The sequence below is a fragment of the Loxodonta africana genome, chromosome 25, assembly GCF_030014295.1.
Source record: "Loxodonta africana isolate mLoxAfr1 chromosome 25, mLoxAfr1.hap2, whole genome shotgun sequence".
NCBI classification, from domain to species: Eukaryota; Metazoa; Chordata; class Mammalia; order Proboscidea; family Elephantidae; genus Loxodonta; species Loxodonta africana.
In genome coordinates, this window is record NC_087366.1 from 17852284 (window position 1) to 17871076 (window position 18793).

The 18793-nt window shown below is 41.8% G+C and overlaps 1 protein-coding gene and 1 non-coding gene across 2 annotated transcripts in view; one reads left to right on the top strand and one right to left on the bottom strand.

Annotated features, from left to right (window-relative positions):
* C25H1orf21 (chromosome 25 C1orf21 homolog) overlaps nt 1-18793 on the bottom strand; it is a 295363-nt gene that overhangs the window by 224589 nt on the left and 51981 nt on the right. The gene's annotated exons all lie outside the window — the stretch shown is intronic.
* TRNAR-UCU (transfer RNA arginine (anticodon UCU)) lies at nt 6979-7050 on the top strand. Its single transcript has one exon. It is a non-coding gene; the product is annotated as a tRNA-Arg (tRNA).

Below are 18793 nucleotides of genomic sequence, written 5' to 3' on the forward strand. Positions count from 1 at the left end.
GTAGATCACCAGGACGTTCTTCTGAGGTGCCTCTGGGTAGACTTGAACCTCCAACCTTCGGGTTAGCAGTCAAGCGCATTAACCGTTAATCATTTATACCACCCAAGAACTCCAAACAAGAAGCACGCTCCCCCACAAAAGCTTTCACAACATTTACACTTCTACACCACATATACACATGAAAAAAAGAAACCCATCGTCATCAAGTTGATTCCAACTCATAGCGACCCTATAAGACAGAGTAGAACTTTCCCACAGGGTTTCCAAGGAGTGGTTGGTGGATTTAACTGCTGACCTTTTGGGCAGCAGCCTGAGCTCTTAACTACTGCGCCACCAGGGCTCCATGCACAAGTATAGGCGCTTAAAAATAGACGCTTAAAATGCATCCCACACACTAACCAGAGAGAAATTTCATTTCAGTAGTTGGCTTTGGCTTGAGGTTTCACTACCAAAAAATACTTCTCCTTCCAGGGAACGCAAAAGATGACTTGTAGATGGATTAGCGTTTTTATCCATCTCCAGTAACCAACTAACCTTAACATTTATTTCTGAAAACAAAACTATTTACATAGGATGTAATCACTCAATAGAACACTTGCTCACTGAATTTATAAACATGGAAAACTTCAGTTTTCAGATGCTTATATCTTGCTAAAGTCCTTTTTCTGAACTTGGAGCACATGAGACCTCCAATGTGTAAGAGTCTCACTTGGAAGGAAATTCTGCAGCTAATTTCTAACTCATTTGTTCTTGAGCATGCTATACACCCATGCCTAACTCTTTAGAGAAAAGCTTTCTTACACACACACACACACACACACACACACAGCAGTCTTAGAGCCACAAAGCACAATACTACAACTATTGAAATTAAAATTAAGGTTCCAAAGTTAGGTTAAAATATAAAATTACCAAAAAAAAAAAAAAAAAACAGATATGACAGTTATTTTTATGTGATTAATTTTTCAAAATCATAGTTTTAATAAAAGCCAACTTCCATACTAGTGAATTCAGAGGTTACCTGAAACTTCTTTTTCTCCATCCTCAGTTCTTATTTTAAAGAGCAAAAGAACTTATTAACACATAAAATGAGTTCGTCTCTTTCCCTGACCTTTATAAAGACTTTCGTCCACAGGAAATTTAATTAAGTGTAAAACTGATAGGGACATGGTAGAGAACAGGAATGTTAAAACAAAAGGACAGGCAGTCTGGCCATATGTTTATTCTGATGTGATAACCTTTATCTGGCTCTGTGTGCGTGTGTGCACTTGCGCACGTGTTTGTGTGTACACGTTTTGGGATGCCACAACCTACATAGCACATATTTCACTGGGAAAATCACATCTGCTACTTGTCATCATAAGGAACCTAGTGGTGCAATGATTAAGCACTCAGCTGCTAACCTAAAGGTTGGAAGCTGGAACTCACCCAGCAGTTCTGTGGGAGAAAAGACCTGGTGATCTGCTCTCATAAGGATTAAACTCATCGCCGTTTGTCCAATTCCAACTCAAAGCAATCCTACACGACAGAGCAGAACTGCCTCATAAGATTTCCAAGGCTGCTGGTGTCCTGGCTAAGCGCTCGGCGGCTAATCAGTAGGTCAGCTGTTTGAACCCACCAGCTATTCTGTGGGAGCAAGATGTGGCAATCTGCTTCCACAAAGATTTACAGCCTTGGAAACCCTATGGGGCAGTTCTACTCTCTTTTAGGGTTGCTATGAGTTGGAATCAACTCGACGGCAACGGGTTTGGTTTTTGGAATCTTTACAAAGCAGACTGCCACTTCTTTCTCCACAGAGCGGCTGGTGGGTTTGAACTGCAGACCTTTCAGTTAGCAGCTAAGGGCTTAAACACTGCACCACCAGGGCTCCTTCCGTAAAGGTTACAGCCTAGGAAACCCTATGGGGCAGTTCTATTCTGTTCTATAGGGTCGCTATGAGTCAGAATCAACTTGACAGCAATGAGTATGAGTGGGACGGCACACAACAACACTGGTCATCATGAAACTCACAGATTTCTCATTCTCTGTATTAGGCATTGCTGACATACATTAAAATGCATATATGATTGGGCAATATTCTACCATTAACACCCTTCTCGGATATACTGTTAGTCATCTAGCAAGTTCTGACTGGGAGAAGAAGAGTCCAGCAAAAGGGCAGATCTTAGAATCCTGCTTGGAGGGGCACTAGGTTTGGAGGGCTCCTGACAAGCCTGCACACAGCCTGGTGGCTTTGCTCTCCGTATCACTGACCCCAGTGAATCTACTAAAGAGGTGCTTTTCCGACTGAACCTTGAATGACAACTCTTTATGTGACCTTCCTGCAAGGTAACCCACATACCATCCCATCATGACCACATTAGGCATCCATCAATGACCTCGCTGTGCCACCTTCCAAACAACTGACTCAAATGCCTGAAATTTAAGACACCACATACACAGTCTTATCATAAAAATCCCTCTGAATGGGGAACCCAGGGCGGAGAAGGGGAGAGTGTTGACACATCGTGGGGATTGCAGCCAATGTCACAAAACTATTGTGCTTAAATTTTTTAATGACAAACTAATTTGCTCTGTAAACTTTCACCTGAAGCGCAATAAAAAATTTAATTAATTAAAAATCCCTCCCTCCATCTTGTGTTCAGTCTGTTATCCATACCCTGTACACCAGGTGGGAAACTTTTCTGTGATTGCCAAAATCCAACGCAAGCCTCCCTCCTACTTTCAGGACTAATACGGGCTGGTCCACTCTGCCTTCTCTATCATAGACCTGACATGATGAGGTTATTAAACACTGAAGGGAAGCTGTGCAGAGATATATGGTCACACAATTAGATACAAACTGACAGTTGCTAATCTGTAGGCTTATAAATATATTGGAGATAGGGATCTTAATTTTGACTGGTATTACATGTATAATGTTGAGATCATTGACAAAACCTTTTCAGACTAAAACTGTTCTCAGAAGATTTAAATTTTAATTTCCTGGGAAAATAGGTCCACTATCAAGACTTCAGTGGTTCCTAAGTATTAAGATATCTACTTGAACCCCTACTTTCACTGCTAAAAACACTATGAAATGAATTAAAAATAAAATTTGATTGCCTTAACCACTTAAAAAAATCATATATTTAGGCACAAAGATTAGGAAAAGAGCAGTCTTCTTTCAAAGCCTTTACACATATATTTTAAAGGGGTCAATAAGAAATGGGAGGGAATAAAAGAAACTAGAGAAGCCCTGGGTGCTCCAAATGGTTAGCACACTTGGCTGCTAATGGAAGGTTGGAAGTTTGAGTCCATCCAGAGGCACCTTGGAAGAAAGGTCTGGAGAATTACTCCAGAAAAACCAGCCACTGAAAATCCCATGGAGCACAGTTTGTTCTACTCTGACACACATGGGGTCATTACGAGTCAGAAAAAACATGATTGCAACAGGTTTTGTTTTTTTAGAGGAATCTAAAAGGGAAAACCATAAACAAGTCACCAAAGAAAAACTTCTTGAAAAATGTCTCTCACCTACCCCTCCCAGCAGGTAGTCAGGACACCTCTTCATTCTTCAGGACATGTGATCCAAGAGGGGAAAAAAAAAAAAGCATATGGTCTACTGTCATGGTGGCATCCACATGTAGGAAGGGAAAGGAGCAGAAGAACTGGACATAAAGAATAGGACAGGGAGAGTCTGCGAAGACCCAGGTCAACATGCATTCAGCAAATATTTATTGACTACTCATACTGTCAGTACTGAGCAAGAGCTAGGTATTCTCAAAGATGCCTTGAAGGGACTGGACAGGTTAGCTGCAGCCCTATAAACAATTAAGAGGCAATTAAAAAAACAAAAACAACTTTAATGGCAGTATATGTAAAGGGTAGGGTGAACAACTGAGAAGAAGCACCTTAGTGCTCTGGGGAACCATGAGGGAAGCCTCAGAGAGAAGGGTCATTCTTTGACTTGAAGGATAACGTGGTATTTCCCACGTTGTCAAGATGGGTAGGGCAGGGTGGTGGTAAGCAGAGTGACTTCCAGGCAGAGTGAATATGTAAGCAAAGCCTAGGAGTGACAAAAATGTCACTGTCTTAATAGGCTTGTGGAAGGAGTGTCAGGAAGTGAGACTGGGGAAGTAGATAAGGCTTGGATAATGAAGGTCTGCCTAAAACCTAAAACCTTCTAAGCCACCAATGTCAGCAGAGAAGTGAGACACCAGATTTTTGCGTCAGTGACATTACTCCTGTAGACAGCAGGGACCAGGGCAAGCAGATTACTGAGGTTTACACTGATAGATCAATAGCCAGGTGAGAGATAGTGAGGGTCTCAATGAAGACCCTGGTAAACCAGATAAGAAGATGATTTATATAATTTAAGAAGTAAAATACTCAAAAGTTTGATGACTATTTGGATGTGCATATTTAGGAAAGGAAAAAAGTGAAATGGAGGCTAATTCAAAGGTATTTGACTTGAAGAGTCATTGGGTAAATGGAAAACCATTCACCCGAACGTGTCGTATGTGAGGTGTTAGTGAAGACAAGGAACAGACAAACGAACTCACAGGGCTGAAACATAGGACAAAATTGCGGACTACAGATAAGATATAAAATAACAAACATGTGGGTGAGATAAGATATAAAATCAAACAGGTAAGTAGAGAAAAACACCAAGGATGTGATCGTTCAAAGACAGTGTGCAATGAGGTGGATCTTAACCTTATTGAAACACCAAGCAAAGCCATAGCCTAGCCCTGAAAAAAATGCACATTTCCATCTACAGACAAAAGTTTTGGTTTGTTTGGTTTGTTTGTTTGCTTTTAACTTTCTACTATGGAAAATTCCAAACATAATCAAAAGCAGAGAGAACCATATAATGAAGCCCGCTGTACCTATCTATGAACTTCAACAATTATCCACTTCTATTATATCATCCCTAAATATCAGTATCTATCTCTAAAAAGACCACTAAAAAAGACATAACCACAACACCATTATCACATCGCAAAAAAGTAACCTTTAAAATCATCAAATATCCAGTTAGTCTTCAATTTACCCCAACTGCCTCAAAATAGTTGATTTTGTTTTTAATTGGTTAAAATCAGGATCCAAATAGGTCCATACATGTAATTGGTTGACAAGTTTCTGGGGTCTCTTTTAATCTGTATGTTCCCTTTGCACACCTTTTTTTCCCCTTCGTTTTCCTTTCTCTCTATTATCTTCACATAACAATTTTTTTCTAGGGACCAAAATTTGCATTTGACTAAACACACCTGTAAGGAACATGAGGCTCCACTAACTACAGTTCCCCACTCAGGGACGAACTCATTCCATCATCCTGCCCCTTCCGGAAAGCCTGCCCACACTGTCTGTGACTTTTCTTCCATCCTTGCCTCAAAAGAACAAATTTTCTTTCAACATCTATAGCAAGTATGTTCCAATTCAGTGAGTGTCCCCCTGTACTGTAATTACCCTGCCAATAGAAACAAATGCCAGGCCTAAAAACAAAGAGCTTTTTAATTTAGAGTACAGGAACGCCATGTAAAAAGGATCCAGAAAATTGACAGATTTTTCACTGTAAAATATTATATTCTAAAAACTTTAATCTGAAAGCAAGCCTGTTTTTAACGCATTTACAAACACATCTGTAGGTGATTTTATCAGGATGATTGTACAAGTTAAAATTAGTTAGAAAAGAAATTAAAGCTGAGGATATAAACCAGGGAAAGGAAAAAGAAAAAAGAGTCAGTGAGTGGGGACAGTCTACTGTGAAATGAAAAAAAAAACAGGTTAACATAGTCAAGTTTTTCACAAAACTTTATTTGTCCCTCAAGATCCAACTCAAACATTACCTCTTCTGGAAGGTCTTTCCATACCACGTGGAAGTACTAATCCGTTGTCTATTCTCCCGTACTGTTTCACATACAATATTACAGCACAAATCACTCTATACATGACGATTCAACAAATTATTTATTTATACTATGTGCTTACACACCAAGGATACAAGAAAGGAAGAAGGAATGTTCTTCACTTGGAAGCATTCTCTTTGCCTCCCTCAATAAGGGACTATGTCACACTTCTGTGTGGTTGTTACCTGCAGTCAAATAGGCTCTAACTCTTGGCCACCTTATGAATAACAGAACAAAATGGTGCTTGGCTCTGTGTAGTTTTCATGATCACTGGCATGTTTGACTCCATTGTTGCGGCTATTATACCCTGCCTTCCAATCTGAGGTTCATCACAAGATCATACAATATTCTGTTGTGATCCATAAGGTTTTCATTGGCTAATTTTCAGAAGTAGGTCACCAGGCCTTTCTTTCCAAGCTGTCTTCGTCTGAAATCTCCACTGAAACCTGTCCACCCTGGCTGACCCTGTTGGTATTTGAAATGTTGGTGGCACAGCTTCCAGCTTCATAGCAACATGCAAGCCACCACAAACTGACAGAGATGGTGGCATACCTCAGTACTTAGTATAAACTCTACTTCATTCTTATTATGTGTTTGTTGAGTACTGCAGAAAGATTCAAAATCCTCCCTTGCAAAAGACTATGACCATTAGGCCCTGGGATCTTGTTCCAAGACTGTCTTTAGTGGGGAACACAGCCCTCCACGCAGGATAGGTCAGCCAACTTGGGATGAAAGGCATTTTAGGAGGCTGGACTCCCCCAGAAGAAATAATTTTTTTTTTTCTTTAATTGCAAAAATTTTCAATTACCAGCTCTGTCTAAAAGGCCGTGATTTACTTCTGGTCACTATGGAAAATGCTACCCACATACAGCCCCAATCTCAGGATTAGGCCTTTCGCCTGGACAGGAGGTCTCCAAAGGTAACGGAGTGCAGCGTGCTTCAAGCTTTGCTCAAATTTGCATGCCTCACTTAATGGGCTCTAGACCAAAAGTAACCCACTCCTGCCCTGACAACCCTTCTGTAGCTCTGGATAAGAGAGCTAGTTAAAGGGAAATAATGGAATAAAGTACTAGGGACTTAAGTAAGGGCACTTGGTGGTTTAGTGGTAGAATTCTCACCTTCTATGTGGGAGACCCAGGTTCGATTCCTGACCAGTGCACCTCAAGAGCAGTTACACCCATCTGCCAGTGGCAGCTTTTGTGTTGCTATGATGCCAAACAGGTTTCGGTAGTGCTTCCAGACTAAGACGGACCAGGATGAAAGGCCTGAAGATCCACTTCTGAAAATTACTCAGTGAAAACCCGATGGATCACAGTGTTTTCTTCCATCATGTAAGGGGTCGCCAGGAGTCAGTGGCGGACTAGACAGCAGCTAACAACATCAGGGACTTAAGTACTATCCCTGCAGGGAACCACAGGGGGTAAGGAGGAGAGATGTGAACCACCTGACCAACAGCATAATTAATGGGGAAGAGAACTTGGAGTCAAGAATTCTACCTTTGTCCCTTAAATAACACCAAGGAGATAAACTATATTTTTTACAGGCTGGCTTCGTGGGAGAAAGATGTGGCAGTCTATTTATGTAAAGATTTACAGCCTTGGAAACCCTGTGGGACTGTTCTACTTGGTCCTACAGTGTTGATTAAGTCTGAATCGACTCGACGGCAATGGATTTGGCTTGGTCTAAAAAAAAAAAATTTTTTTTTTTTTTTTTTTGTATTTCTAGAGGAAATTTTGCTTTGAGGGCTCCAGGAGCCCACTGCATGGCGTATGTTCACAATGATTGTTAGAGAAGAGGAAGCGTCTCTTTAAATTTGGTAATGTCTCCTTCTGAGCAAGAAGAGAGAAAAGTTAACGTGGTATTTACAGTTTTGTTAGCTGGTAGAATGTAAAACCCGGCATCCAGTGGCGAACAGAGTACTGGATTTTAAAAGTGGGTAACTATTCACACCAGAATGGCTACTGCACTCCCAGTTCCAAAACAGCGAGAAGCTGCTCAGGTAAGATCTAACAGTACACATAATAATCTCACCCAGAGGCTTCACGCAGGGCACACAGGAACAGCCCCCAGGAATAAATAAATCTGATTGTTAAGGAGTAGAAATGCTAAGTGTCTGCTCAAGGGATTTTGCACCTAAACCTCAGGGAAGACAAGCATGGAACTCCCTTCAGGAAAATGCAGGGTACAAGTCTTTTATCTGGCTGCTTTGCTTACATTTTCTTACACCCAAAGCCCAGCATATCACTATGGTTACTACTGACTTCAAACTATCATGCTTCATATGAAGTTGGGCAGGCAGGGAGAATGCAGCAGAGGTAAAAATAAACCACAATGTCACAATTACCATGAAATCATTTAAAACGGTGATGATCTCCATATTAAATTCTGAATCACTGGCAACAACCCATCAGGTCACTGGGCCACCCAATTAACTTACACGTTAATGTAAGCTGGTACGCCGCCTGTCCTGTTCCTCTGATTTAGAATTTTTTTTCCCCCACGTGTGCAAATATTTTTGTTCAGCACAGAATGTATCCAGGAATAGAGAGATAAGAAATCAACTGTAAAAGGATAAGAACCTTAATCTTAAATCAAGTAAGTGGTTTGGGATCTTTGTGGTATTTCTAGATGTAACCAAAATCATGACCCTGAGGGGGAAAATAACTCCCTCAATCACTCAGATCACATGATTAGAGTCAAATCAGTAAACCTCACGGGAAAATTAGTGTTCAATATAAATAAAGCTTTCTAAAAAAAATTTTTTTTTTTTTTTTTTTTAATCACTTCTAGCTCCCTGGAGCTGCCCTGTCCCCAGAGGTTGTCAGCCAAAAGGAAGGGGTCAAACTTTACAAATGTCACACTTCACATATCTTTATTGTAGTCCCGTGCTAAATACTACCCCCATTATGCAGGTGAGGAAATGGAAACTCAGAGGTAAAATGACTTGGCTAAGGTTATACTGATAGTAGAATCAGATCTTTACACTAAATTCTGTCTGACCCTTAAGATCCTTCCCAACTCTGAAATTCTATGGTTATGACAATTATTATTAACAGCTATCATTTTATTGAATATTTATTATGTGCAAAGCTCTAAGCAATTTACATACACGTTCCCATTTAATTTTAACCATCATCACAGCCATAGATAGGTGTTATTATTCCTATTTTACAGATTAATATACTGAGGCACAGAAGGGTTGACTAGCTTACCAGGTCATACAAGAGCAGGGACAAAGTCAGGATGTGAATCAAGTTCTGTTTGACCTGAAAAGTCCATTGTGCTCTTAACCACAGGGTTGTTGCACTCTTCGTCGACAGCATAACCGAACGGAGTCCAGGAGTCTGACTCTGACATTTACTAATACCCACTCATCATATTACCGATGAGTAGTAAGCCCTGTAAGCCCTCAATACCTGCTGGACTTGAACCACCGCAAAAGGGACCTACATATTTCTTTTAATTACTACTGTCAAATTCTGTGGCATGCCCAAGTCAAAACTGGGTCAAAAACAGCTAAGATTATCTTGGGCTTACGTTGTTGTTGTTAGCTGAAGTGAAGTCAGCCCCCACTCACGGAGGCCTCATGTACAACAGAGGAAATGGCTGCCCAACCCTGCACCATCCCCATGACCAGGGTGTTGGAATCCATAAGGTTTTCACTGGCTGCTTTTTGGAAGCAGACCACCAGGCCTTTTTTCCTAGTCTATCTTAGTCTGGAAGCACCTCTGAAACCTGTTCAGCATCATAGAAACACATAAGCCTCCAATGACAAGTGGTGGCTGTACATGAGGTGCACAGGCCAAGACCTGAACCTCAGTCTCCCGCACAAAAGGTGAGAATTCCACCATGGAACCAAATACACAAATAAACACCCTGTTAGCTCTGAACCGTAGAGTGACAATACAATATTAGCGCTTAGTATAAAGACAGTGGTTAAGTTTACTAGCTCTACCTACTCATCTATAGAGTGAGATGATCTGCCTGTCTCACAGGACTGCTGTGTGAGATTTAAAAGAAGTCACCCAATAAGCACACAGTAATGTTTCAATTACTACCATGGCTATTGCCCTCCTACTTTAGAATTGGGACCCAAACCACAAAGGTTCCTTTAGGTTGAGTAAGAATACAAGAACTCACCAACTTGCTAATGAACTTGAATTGTGTTTCAAAACACAAAAAGCAAGCCTGGAATCAAACATCTGATTTGGAGGCAGGTCTGATTTGCAGACAAATCAAATGTCTCTCTCTGCCCTTTTTTTTCAGAAGAACATAAAAAACATTACTGTCTTATAATAAAAATAGTAAATATGATTTATAATAAAAAAATTTATATAATAAAAACTGTCTTCTAGGGTAGGAAAGGTTTAAGAAAAGAGCTGTAGAATTAATTAATGGAGAAAGAGAAGGAAAAGACACAGCATTTAAACAGGGAGTGAGGAAAAACTTGGTTATTCATTAAAAATAACAAAATCACAGAAACCAAGAGGAAGATGAATTGAGGTAAAAATCATATGTATCCTGGAAATAGCAATCTCCAGTAACCAAAAGAATAAGCTTACTTCTATCAGAAGACTTAGAATCTTAAGAAGGTACTTCACTGATGCCTCCCCAAAGGGAGTAGGTGGAATTTCAGTTTACCAAGGACATTTGAGTCTAACCACCCCCTGCCCTCCAAAAAAACAAATAGGACCCTTCGGTTCAAAATATGCAGAGAACATGGTAAGATTTTTTTCCTCTTTTTTTGATGTATCTCTGGCACCAACATTCGAAAGGAATTATAACCTTTCCAGGACTTGATTTTCTCAGAAAACAAAGAATCTGGCGAGCAGCTGGGGTCCCTTTAATTGGAGTAAACCAGGTTTCCTAATATTTCTTTAACATGAAGCCTGAATGCATAACTTAATAATACTTTTAAACGGTATGCACTTCACAAGCTCTACAAAACACACACACACACACATATATACACATATGCACACATGTATGCATCTACAGGTACATCTACGTGTGTGTATATGCGTGTGTGTATACGCATATTTGATTTTCATATTGTGGCCTTTTAAACTCTCAAGAGATGTTTTTTCCAAACTTCCTATACCGAAATGTTTGTTCAACTTCTTAACAAACTTCTTTCAAAGAAGGTTTCGGAATTATCAGATTTCCCCAAGGCAAAATATTCAGACAGGTTCCTCTAATATTAAAAAAAGGGGAGAAGGAAACAGACATATTTTCTGGTGCTATTCATCTTATCACAACGGTCTGATCCTGTTGTGCATGGTGTCGCCTTGAGGAGGGGCCAACTCAAGGACAGCTAACAACAACAATTCATCTAAAAGCAAACCTCAATCACGTTAATTTCTACCAAAGGAATCAACATGTACTGTGAAGAGGGAAATCACTTCTCAACAGCCACTTGCTGCCGTTAGTTGCTGTCCAGTCAGTTCCCACTCAAGGCGACCCCATAATGTATCAGAGAAGAACTCTGCTCCATAGGGTTTTCAAAGCTGTGATCTTTCAGAAGCAGATCGCCAGGTCTCTCTCCCGAGGTGCCTCTGGGTAGATTTGAACAGCAAGCTTTTCTGTTAATAGTTGAGCGCTTAACTGTTTGCACCACCCAGGGACTCAAAATCCAGCTTAGTAGATTTGGACCTTGTTCTTCACTCTCATGAGACTCAGCCCCAATTGGAACAGAAGACACACAAGCAAGAAAAGTGTCTAATATTTTCTGGATTCAACTCCTTTAGAGAAATTTGTTACCAAGCTGAGTTTTCATTTCACTTTATTTTTTTCCAACAACCACAAGACGTTCACTTTTGTATTCCACTCTTTCATACCATCTTTGTTTTTGGCCGTTATTGTAACTCCAAACCACAAGATGAATGCCCGCTAATGTATGTTGACTGAGCTCAAGTGCTTTACAAATCTAGGCATTGTTGGCCAATATCTATTTTAACTAAATCACAAAATCTTTCAAAGAATGTAATTTCTGACTTCTCCAGTGTCTTATAAATCTGGTGGTGTTGATAAAATGCTTCTACATGGGGAATTTAAGGAGTAATTTAGGGCCAGGGCTTTGGAATCTGATAGCCCTGGGGTAGGGTCCAGATTTTATCACATATTAGGTAACACTATTATTCTCAGGGTACCCTGTTGCCAACTAGTCGATTTCAACTATAGTGACACTATAAGACAGAGCAGAACTGCCTCAGAGGGTTTCTGAGGTTGTAATCTTTACGGAAGCAGATTGCCACATCTTTCTCCCATGGAACAGCTGGTGGGTTCAAACCACCGACCTTTCGCTTAGTAGCTGGATGCTTCACCTCTGTGCCACCAGGGCTCCTGTCTTTAGGGTACAAGTGAGGAAATCCTGGCCTTGAGAAATGAAGCAGTCTTCTCAAGGTGAAAGAGCCAAAAAGTGGCAGAGCAAGACTCAAACCTGCAAAGTGTGACTTCCGAGCCTAACTGCACAAACATGACCAACCAAAACCAGTTGCCTTCAAGCCAACTTTGACTCATGGCAACCCCAGGTGTGTCCGAGTAGAACTGTGATCCACAGGATTTCCAATGGCTGATTTTTTGGAAATAGGCTGCTAGGCCTTTCTTTCAAGGTGCCTCAGGGTGGACTAGAACCTCTCACCTCTTGGTTATCAGCCAAATGCATTAATAACCATTTGCATCACCCAGGGATGCCACAAACATGACAGACAGAAGAAAAGAACAGGAGGCAGCCCGACAATATGTCTTTTGTTATGAGCGAAGCTCAGAAAGAATTCTCTGTAGCTATTTCCCACTCAAGGTATCCTTGTGGCGGCGTTTAAGGTAACCATATTCATGGACTCTCTATCAGCTATAAAGAACTTTTTATTTTTTCTAATTTTTTATTGTGATAAAAATACACTTAACAGAACATTTGCCACTTCAACGTTTTTTATGTGTAGAATTCAGCGACGTTAATTCCATTCACCCTGTTGTCCAACCATCACCAACATCCCTCTCCAAATTTTTTCATCACCCGTAACAGAGATTCAGTACCCTTAAGAACTTTTCCAGGGCCTGTGAGGTATTCGAGAATGACCAAAACAGCTCCTCCTCTCAAGAAGCATGCAATCTAACGAAGTAGTACGATCCGTCAGCAAAGCTTCCCAACCAGAAGGTCACCAATGGATTATAAGTGCACGGAGACTCTATCCCCTCTGCCCTGTGCCCCTCCTGAACCTCCTGGCTTTGAGCAACCTCGTCTGTGTACCCCAACGTGCCTCACCAGTACTATCATTTTCTATGTGTGCTGTCAAGTGAAAAAGCGTTGGGAAGCACCTCGCCTTAAGGGACTACTAGAGGAGCCAGTCTGCTCTCTCTTCCGGCACCAAGTCACCAGATAAAGCACTGTCCCAGGAAGGGGAACTACAGGACCTCCCAGACGAGCTCTAAGATCCTTTCCAAAGTTCGAATTCCTCAGCTGGAAATACAATTGGCAAATGAAACACTTTTTCTCCGAGTAGCACCTGCTCAAGACTCCCAGGGCAACAGAAAGCTTGGAATTGAGCTAAATTCTATACTGTATTTATCAGGAACGAGGAGAGCAAGATTTTTGAGAGCTCCTGGGAGGCTGAACTCTTTAGCTTTCCTTTTTGAAAGGTCCATAAAATGGTGTTATAGCTGCAGGATAAATATTAGCACTTGCTAGGCTCCACCCAGTGAGCACACAAACCACTTGACACCTGGATTCTTCCCGCCCACCTTTATGCCACAGCGACTTGCCATCTTTATACTCAGGGTGTGGCATCAGAAGAAAACAAAGCTCTCAGCTAAGACAGGAACCAAACAGAGTTAAGATAAGAAGAAAAACAATAGCTAAGGGGAGGTCTGGGTGCACCTCTGAGGAAGATTTCCTTATTTACCGTAGTTTGTTTGGCTTTACGGAAAAAAAGACATGTGATTTTGTGTTTCAGGTCAATTTTCTGAGTTTGTTTTGGAGTGGGCCTGATCCGCATGCCAAACCCCCTTTTTGTGTCTCCAGCATGATTTTGTTTCCCTAAATGAAGAGTTGTTGAAATGTAGGAGAGGGGGGAAAAAAAGTTTTTTTTCCCATGATGAGATTTAAACATTTTAACATTTTAGTTATCTGAACAACAACAAAAAAAAAAGTCAAAAAGGTTTTCTCACCCTGGTCCCAACAGGCTCTCTCTTTCATCTAGTCTCTTCTTTCCCGCAATGGACAGAAAGGGACTCCTCGCTGTCACACATTCCTCATGGCTGGCTTTGTCCTATGCTTCAAGTCTCAACTCAAATGTCATGTTTTCATAGAGACCTTCTAAAGTGCCCTTCCCCCCATCCCAGTCACTCAATCACACTCCACTTACAGTATCTGAAATTATCATGTGAATTATTTCTTTACTTGGTTCCCGCTCCCGTCCTCTCTTAGAACTGGTGTTTCATGAGACCGAGGACCTTGTCTGCCTTGTCACAGCTGTAGTCCCAGCACACAGTACAGTCTGCCACTGCTAAGTGTTCAATAAGCCTTTGTGGAGTGAATGGGTAAGGGAAAGCTAAAGGGGTGAGAGGGTGGAAGAAATTACAGAAAGGGCAAAGGGGAGGAAAACTTAACTAAGCAGCATGGCACTGATCAAATCGACTATTTGGCCTTCGGGGAAGCATGCAGCTAAGCCGCAGGCTTCTTCCAGTTAGGAAGAACTGGGTTCCAAGGCCACTCAGCCTCCAACCCAGGTAAGTGACAACTCTTCTTTATGCTGAATGTTCCTGATGGCCCTCACTTTTGCCATACATCTATGACACTCCACTGTACAGGCACTTCCCGTTCTCTGTGCTGACTGCTCCTGCATCCTCAAACCTAAAAGGCTGCACCCATGCCCTAGGCCAATATCATAACACACACAATGAAAATGTTGATGTGTTATGTGCCGAGGAGTTGGTTCTGACTCACAGCGACCCTACAGGATAGCGTAGAACTGTCCCTATAGGATTCCCAAGGCTGCAGTCTTTACGGGAGCAGACTACCACATCTTTCTCCTGGAGCGGCTGGTGGTTCGGTTAGCAGCCAAGTGCTTAACCAGTACACTACCATGGCTCCTTATGATGAAAACAGGTGCCATAAGATAAGAACTCCTCCATCTTTCCAACAATAATGCCACCAAACTAGCTGCATTTATTCCACGCTCTACCTTCTGACCTGTTACAATGCAAACAGTGTCCCTGCTTCTTGGGCCAGTCTCTCCACTCCTTCTTACCTACACCAAGGACTTCTCTCCTGCAATTATCCTACAGTCTAGTCTCTTCTTCTCACACCCCATTAGGCTTTGGTCCCCACCATGCAGCTAAAATCATTCTTATCTCTTGCCAACAACAATGGCAATGCTTTTTTTGTCACATGTTACTCTACCTCTATGCACACAGGTGGCAACTCATCATTTCTTCTTCTGTTTCATTTGGAAAACACAATTTTCAGATTTTGTTCTTCCCAATGAAGAAAATTATACTCCATCTGCTGCCCACGTAATACCACACTCTCTGGCTTTGCTTCTATCCCTACTGGTTCCTCTTGCAGGGTCCTTTGCTATCTCCTCGTCTTCTACCCAACCCCTCCAATTTGGAGGGTCTTGGGGCTCAGTTCTGGGTCAATATCTTATTCCAAACACCATTGATACACAAATGACTCTCACGTGTATCCCTGAAACCCAGGCCAATTCCCTGAGCTCAGTAGTGGAACATCCAAATGTCCCTTCAACATATATCCATCCCAAGCTTAACATGATCAGACCAGAGCTATGGATTCCCCTCCCTGCAAAATCACCTCAAATTGAACTGGTATGCATATCTAACTGCCTCCATGAACAACTGCCTCCTTTGCCATGAGACCAGAAAAACTGGATGGTACCTGGCTACCACTACTGAATGTTTTGATCAAACATTCTACAACAGAATCCTGATCAAAAGGGGGAAAATGTGGAACAGAATTTAAAATTATCATGGATACCAGATTTTCTGGAGCCACTGAGGCTGGATGAGCCCTGAAACTACTGCCCTGAGGAAATCTTTAAACTTTGAATCTAAGCTATCCTCTGAAATCATCTTTAAAACAAACAATAATTTAGCTTAATTAGAAAAGAATATGTACCTTGAGCACTGTGCTCTTTTAAAGAATTATTTGTACGTCATGAAAGTGGCAACAGTAACTGGAAAGGTTAGATGAGAAGCTTGCGGGGGGCAGTGAGTTTGTGTTAATGATGGTGAAATAATTTGGAAAAGGATATCGAGAAAGGTGGCTCAACTTGAAGAATGTAACCAATGTCACTGAGCTGTACATATAGGAAGTCTCAAACTGGTATATGTTTGCTGTAAACATTTTCACACACACACACACACAAAAAAGTCATCACAAATGTCTCTCATCTCTCAGTGACACAGGTATAAACCCAGAGAGTTATTCTTGATTTTCCTCATAATTTCCATCAGTAAGTACTCATTCCTGAATCTGACCAGTGTTCACCTTCTCTGTTCCAAACCTGGTTGAAACCATTATCTACCTCTCATTTATTCCATACCAATGGTCACCCAGTAATATAAACCACCTTCCATACAGCCAGGAAAGTAACCGTTCTAAAGTTTAAGTTCAGATCATGCCACTCCCAGGCTCAAAGCCCAATAGCTTCCCAGGACACTTAGAATAAAATTCAAACTCCTTCAACAAACCCCTACAAGGCCTTGCTTTCCTTTCTGACGTTAATTCCCTCAACTCTTCTCCTTGTTTACCAGAATTCAGCAATGAACACTTTAGTTCTGTTCCTTGATGTGCCCAGCTTGTTCCCAGTGACGTCCTGTACACAAATTGTTCATCCTGGCTCTTCCCCTAGACTTCTGCACCGATGCTCCTCCTCGTCATTCAGTTCTCACCCCAATGTCGCCTCTTCAGGGAGGTCCGCCCCATCCCAGTCACTCTACCCTATTATTGTCTTCCTGGCATTTTTCAGTTATCTGAAACGATCTTCTTTGCTTGTATACTTACAGCCTGCCTCCCCCAACCAGACAGAAGGCCCTAAAGGGGCTGTCTCTTTTCTCTGTCCTTTTTGTCCACTGCTGGAGCCACTAAGGTCTAGCATACCACCTGGCCTGTAGCCAATGATCAATAAACACTTACTAGTTGACTGACTGAGCCTCAGTCTCTTCATCTGTAAATGGAGACAACAGTATCTGCCTGCCACACTAATGTCAGGATCAGACCATGTGTATACAAAGTGCTTGACACCACACAGGCCTTGGTAAATGCTCAGCAGATGCCTGTTATTATCATTACCACACTGGTGCTTTTACCCCAGTATTTATTTACGAGTCATTGAATGCCAACTATAATCCAACATTGTGCTATGGGCTGATTAAGCAAAAATAAATAGGAAACAGTCCCTGCCACAATCTAGTGAGGAATGGATACAGAATCAGGAAAATAATTACAATACAGAGAGAGGCATCCTGATGGAGAGTGAAGGGTTACAGGAGCACTGGGGATGGTGCCCTCTCAATGCCTGCCCTGGTGAGGGGGGTAGGCAGGGAGGGGCTTTCAGAGAAAGATTCTTATTTTATTTTTAAGTGCTTAAGTTTTTTTAAATTGTGCTTTAGGTGAACGTTGACAGAGTAAACGAGTTTCTCATTAAACAATTAATACATAAATTGTTTTCTGATATTGGTTGCCAACCCCGCAATGTGTCAACCTTCTCCCCTTCTCCACCCTAGGTTCCCCATTTCCACTCATCCAGTTTTCCTGTCCCTTCCTGCCTTCTCATCTTTGTTTTTGGGGTGGTGCGCCCTTTTAATCTCATACACTTCACTGAACTATGAAGCACATTCCTCACGTGTGTTATTGCTTGTTTTATAGGCATGCCTAACCTTTGGCTCGAGGGTGAACTTCAGGAGTGACTTCAGTAACTGAGTTAAAGGCTGTCCAGGGGCCATCAGGGAAGGGTTCTCAGAAAAGGTGATAAAAGTATTAAAGGTCAGGAATTTCTCAGGTACGAGAGAGGATCAGCTTGTGCAAACGTTCCCAAGTATGAAACAGGCACTGTTAGTAGGATTAAAGGGAAGGTGGGGGCAGGGACCACATGGGAGATGAAGGTCAGGAGACTAGAACTACTTGGTCCTATATGGTGGCTACTAGCGACATGCGGCTATGGAGTGCAGGGAGTGTGCCTAGTACCACACGTCATGATGATAATATTTTGGATATACTTGGCTAAATAAAATATATTACTAAAACTAACTTAATCTGCTTATAATGTGACAATTAGAAATTTTAAAATTACATACATGGCTTGCATTTATCTTTCTATCGGAAGCAATGGTCTAGAAAGATAAAGAGACTGGTCATAAAGTGTTTCCATATAATACTACGTAACCTGAGGTTATCCCAAGGTCAGTCCGTCCTTAGGTAACAAGAACCACTGGAAACACCTATGTGGGCAGGTAATTATGTTCAAGTCTGCACTTTGCAGAGATAAGCATATAGGTGTCACCACATATGCACTGCATATTTTAAAGTAGTCCTCCCTGGGTCCCATGGAAAGAGGGGATTGGGAAAGAAAATCTCCTGCATACCTATTCTTCTCTTTGCCATCCCACAGAGAGCCCTGGGCACCCCTCTTGGCAGCCTGTGCAGAGGGAGAAAGGATTTCCCATGGCTATGGTTTTGGACCAGTGGAGGGAAAATTCCAGGGCATGGGTGACAATCACACACACATACACACACACACACACACATACACACACACACACACCTCTTAACCTCCCACCAGATGAAGAGCTGCCAGACCTGTCATGCCACCTAAGGCCAAGTGAGGCTGGCCACGCACTGCAGCCTTGGACCACGGCAGACACCTGCCTAAGGAATGCCCAGG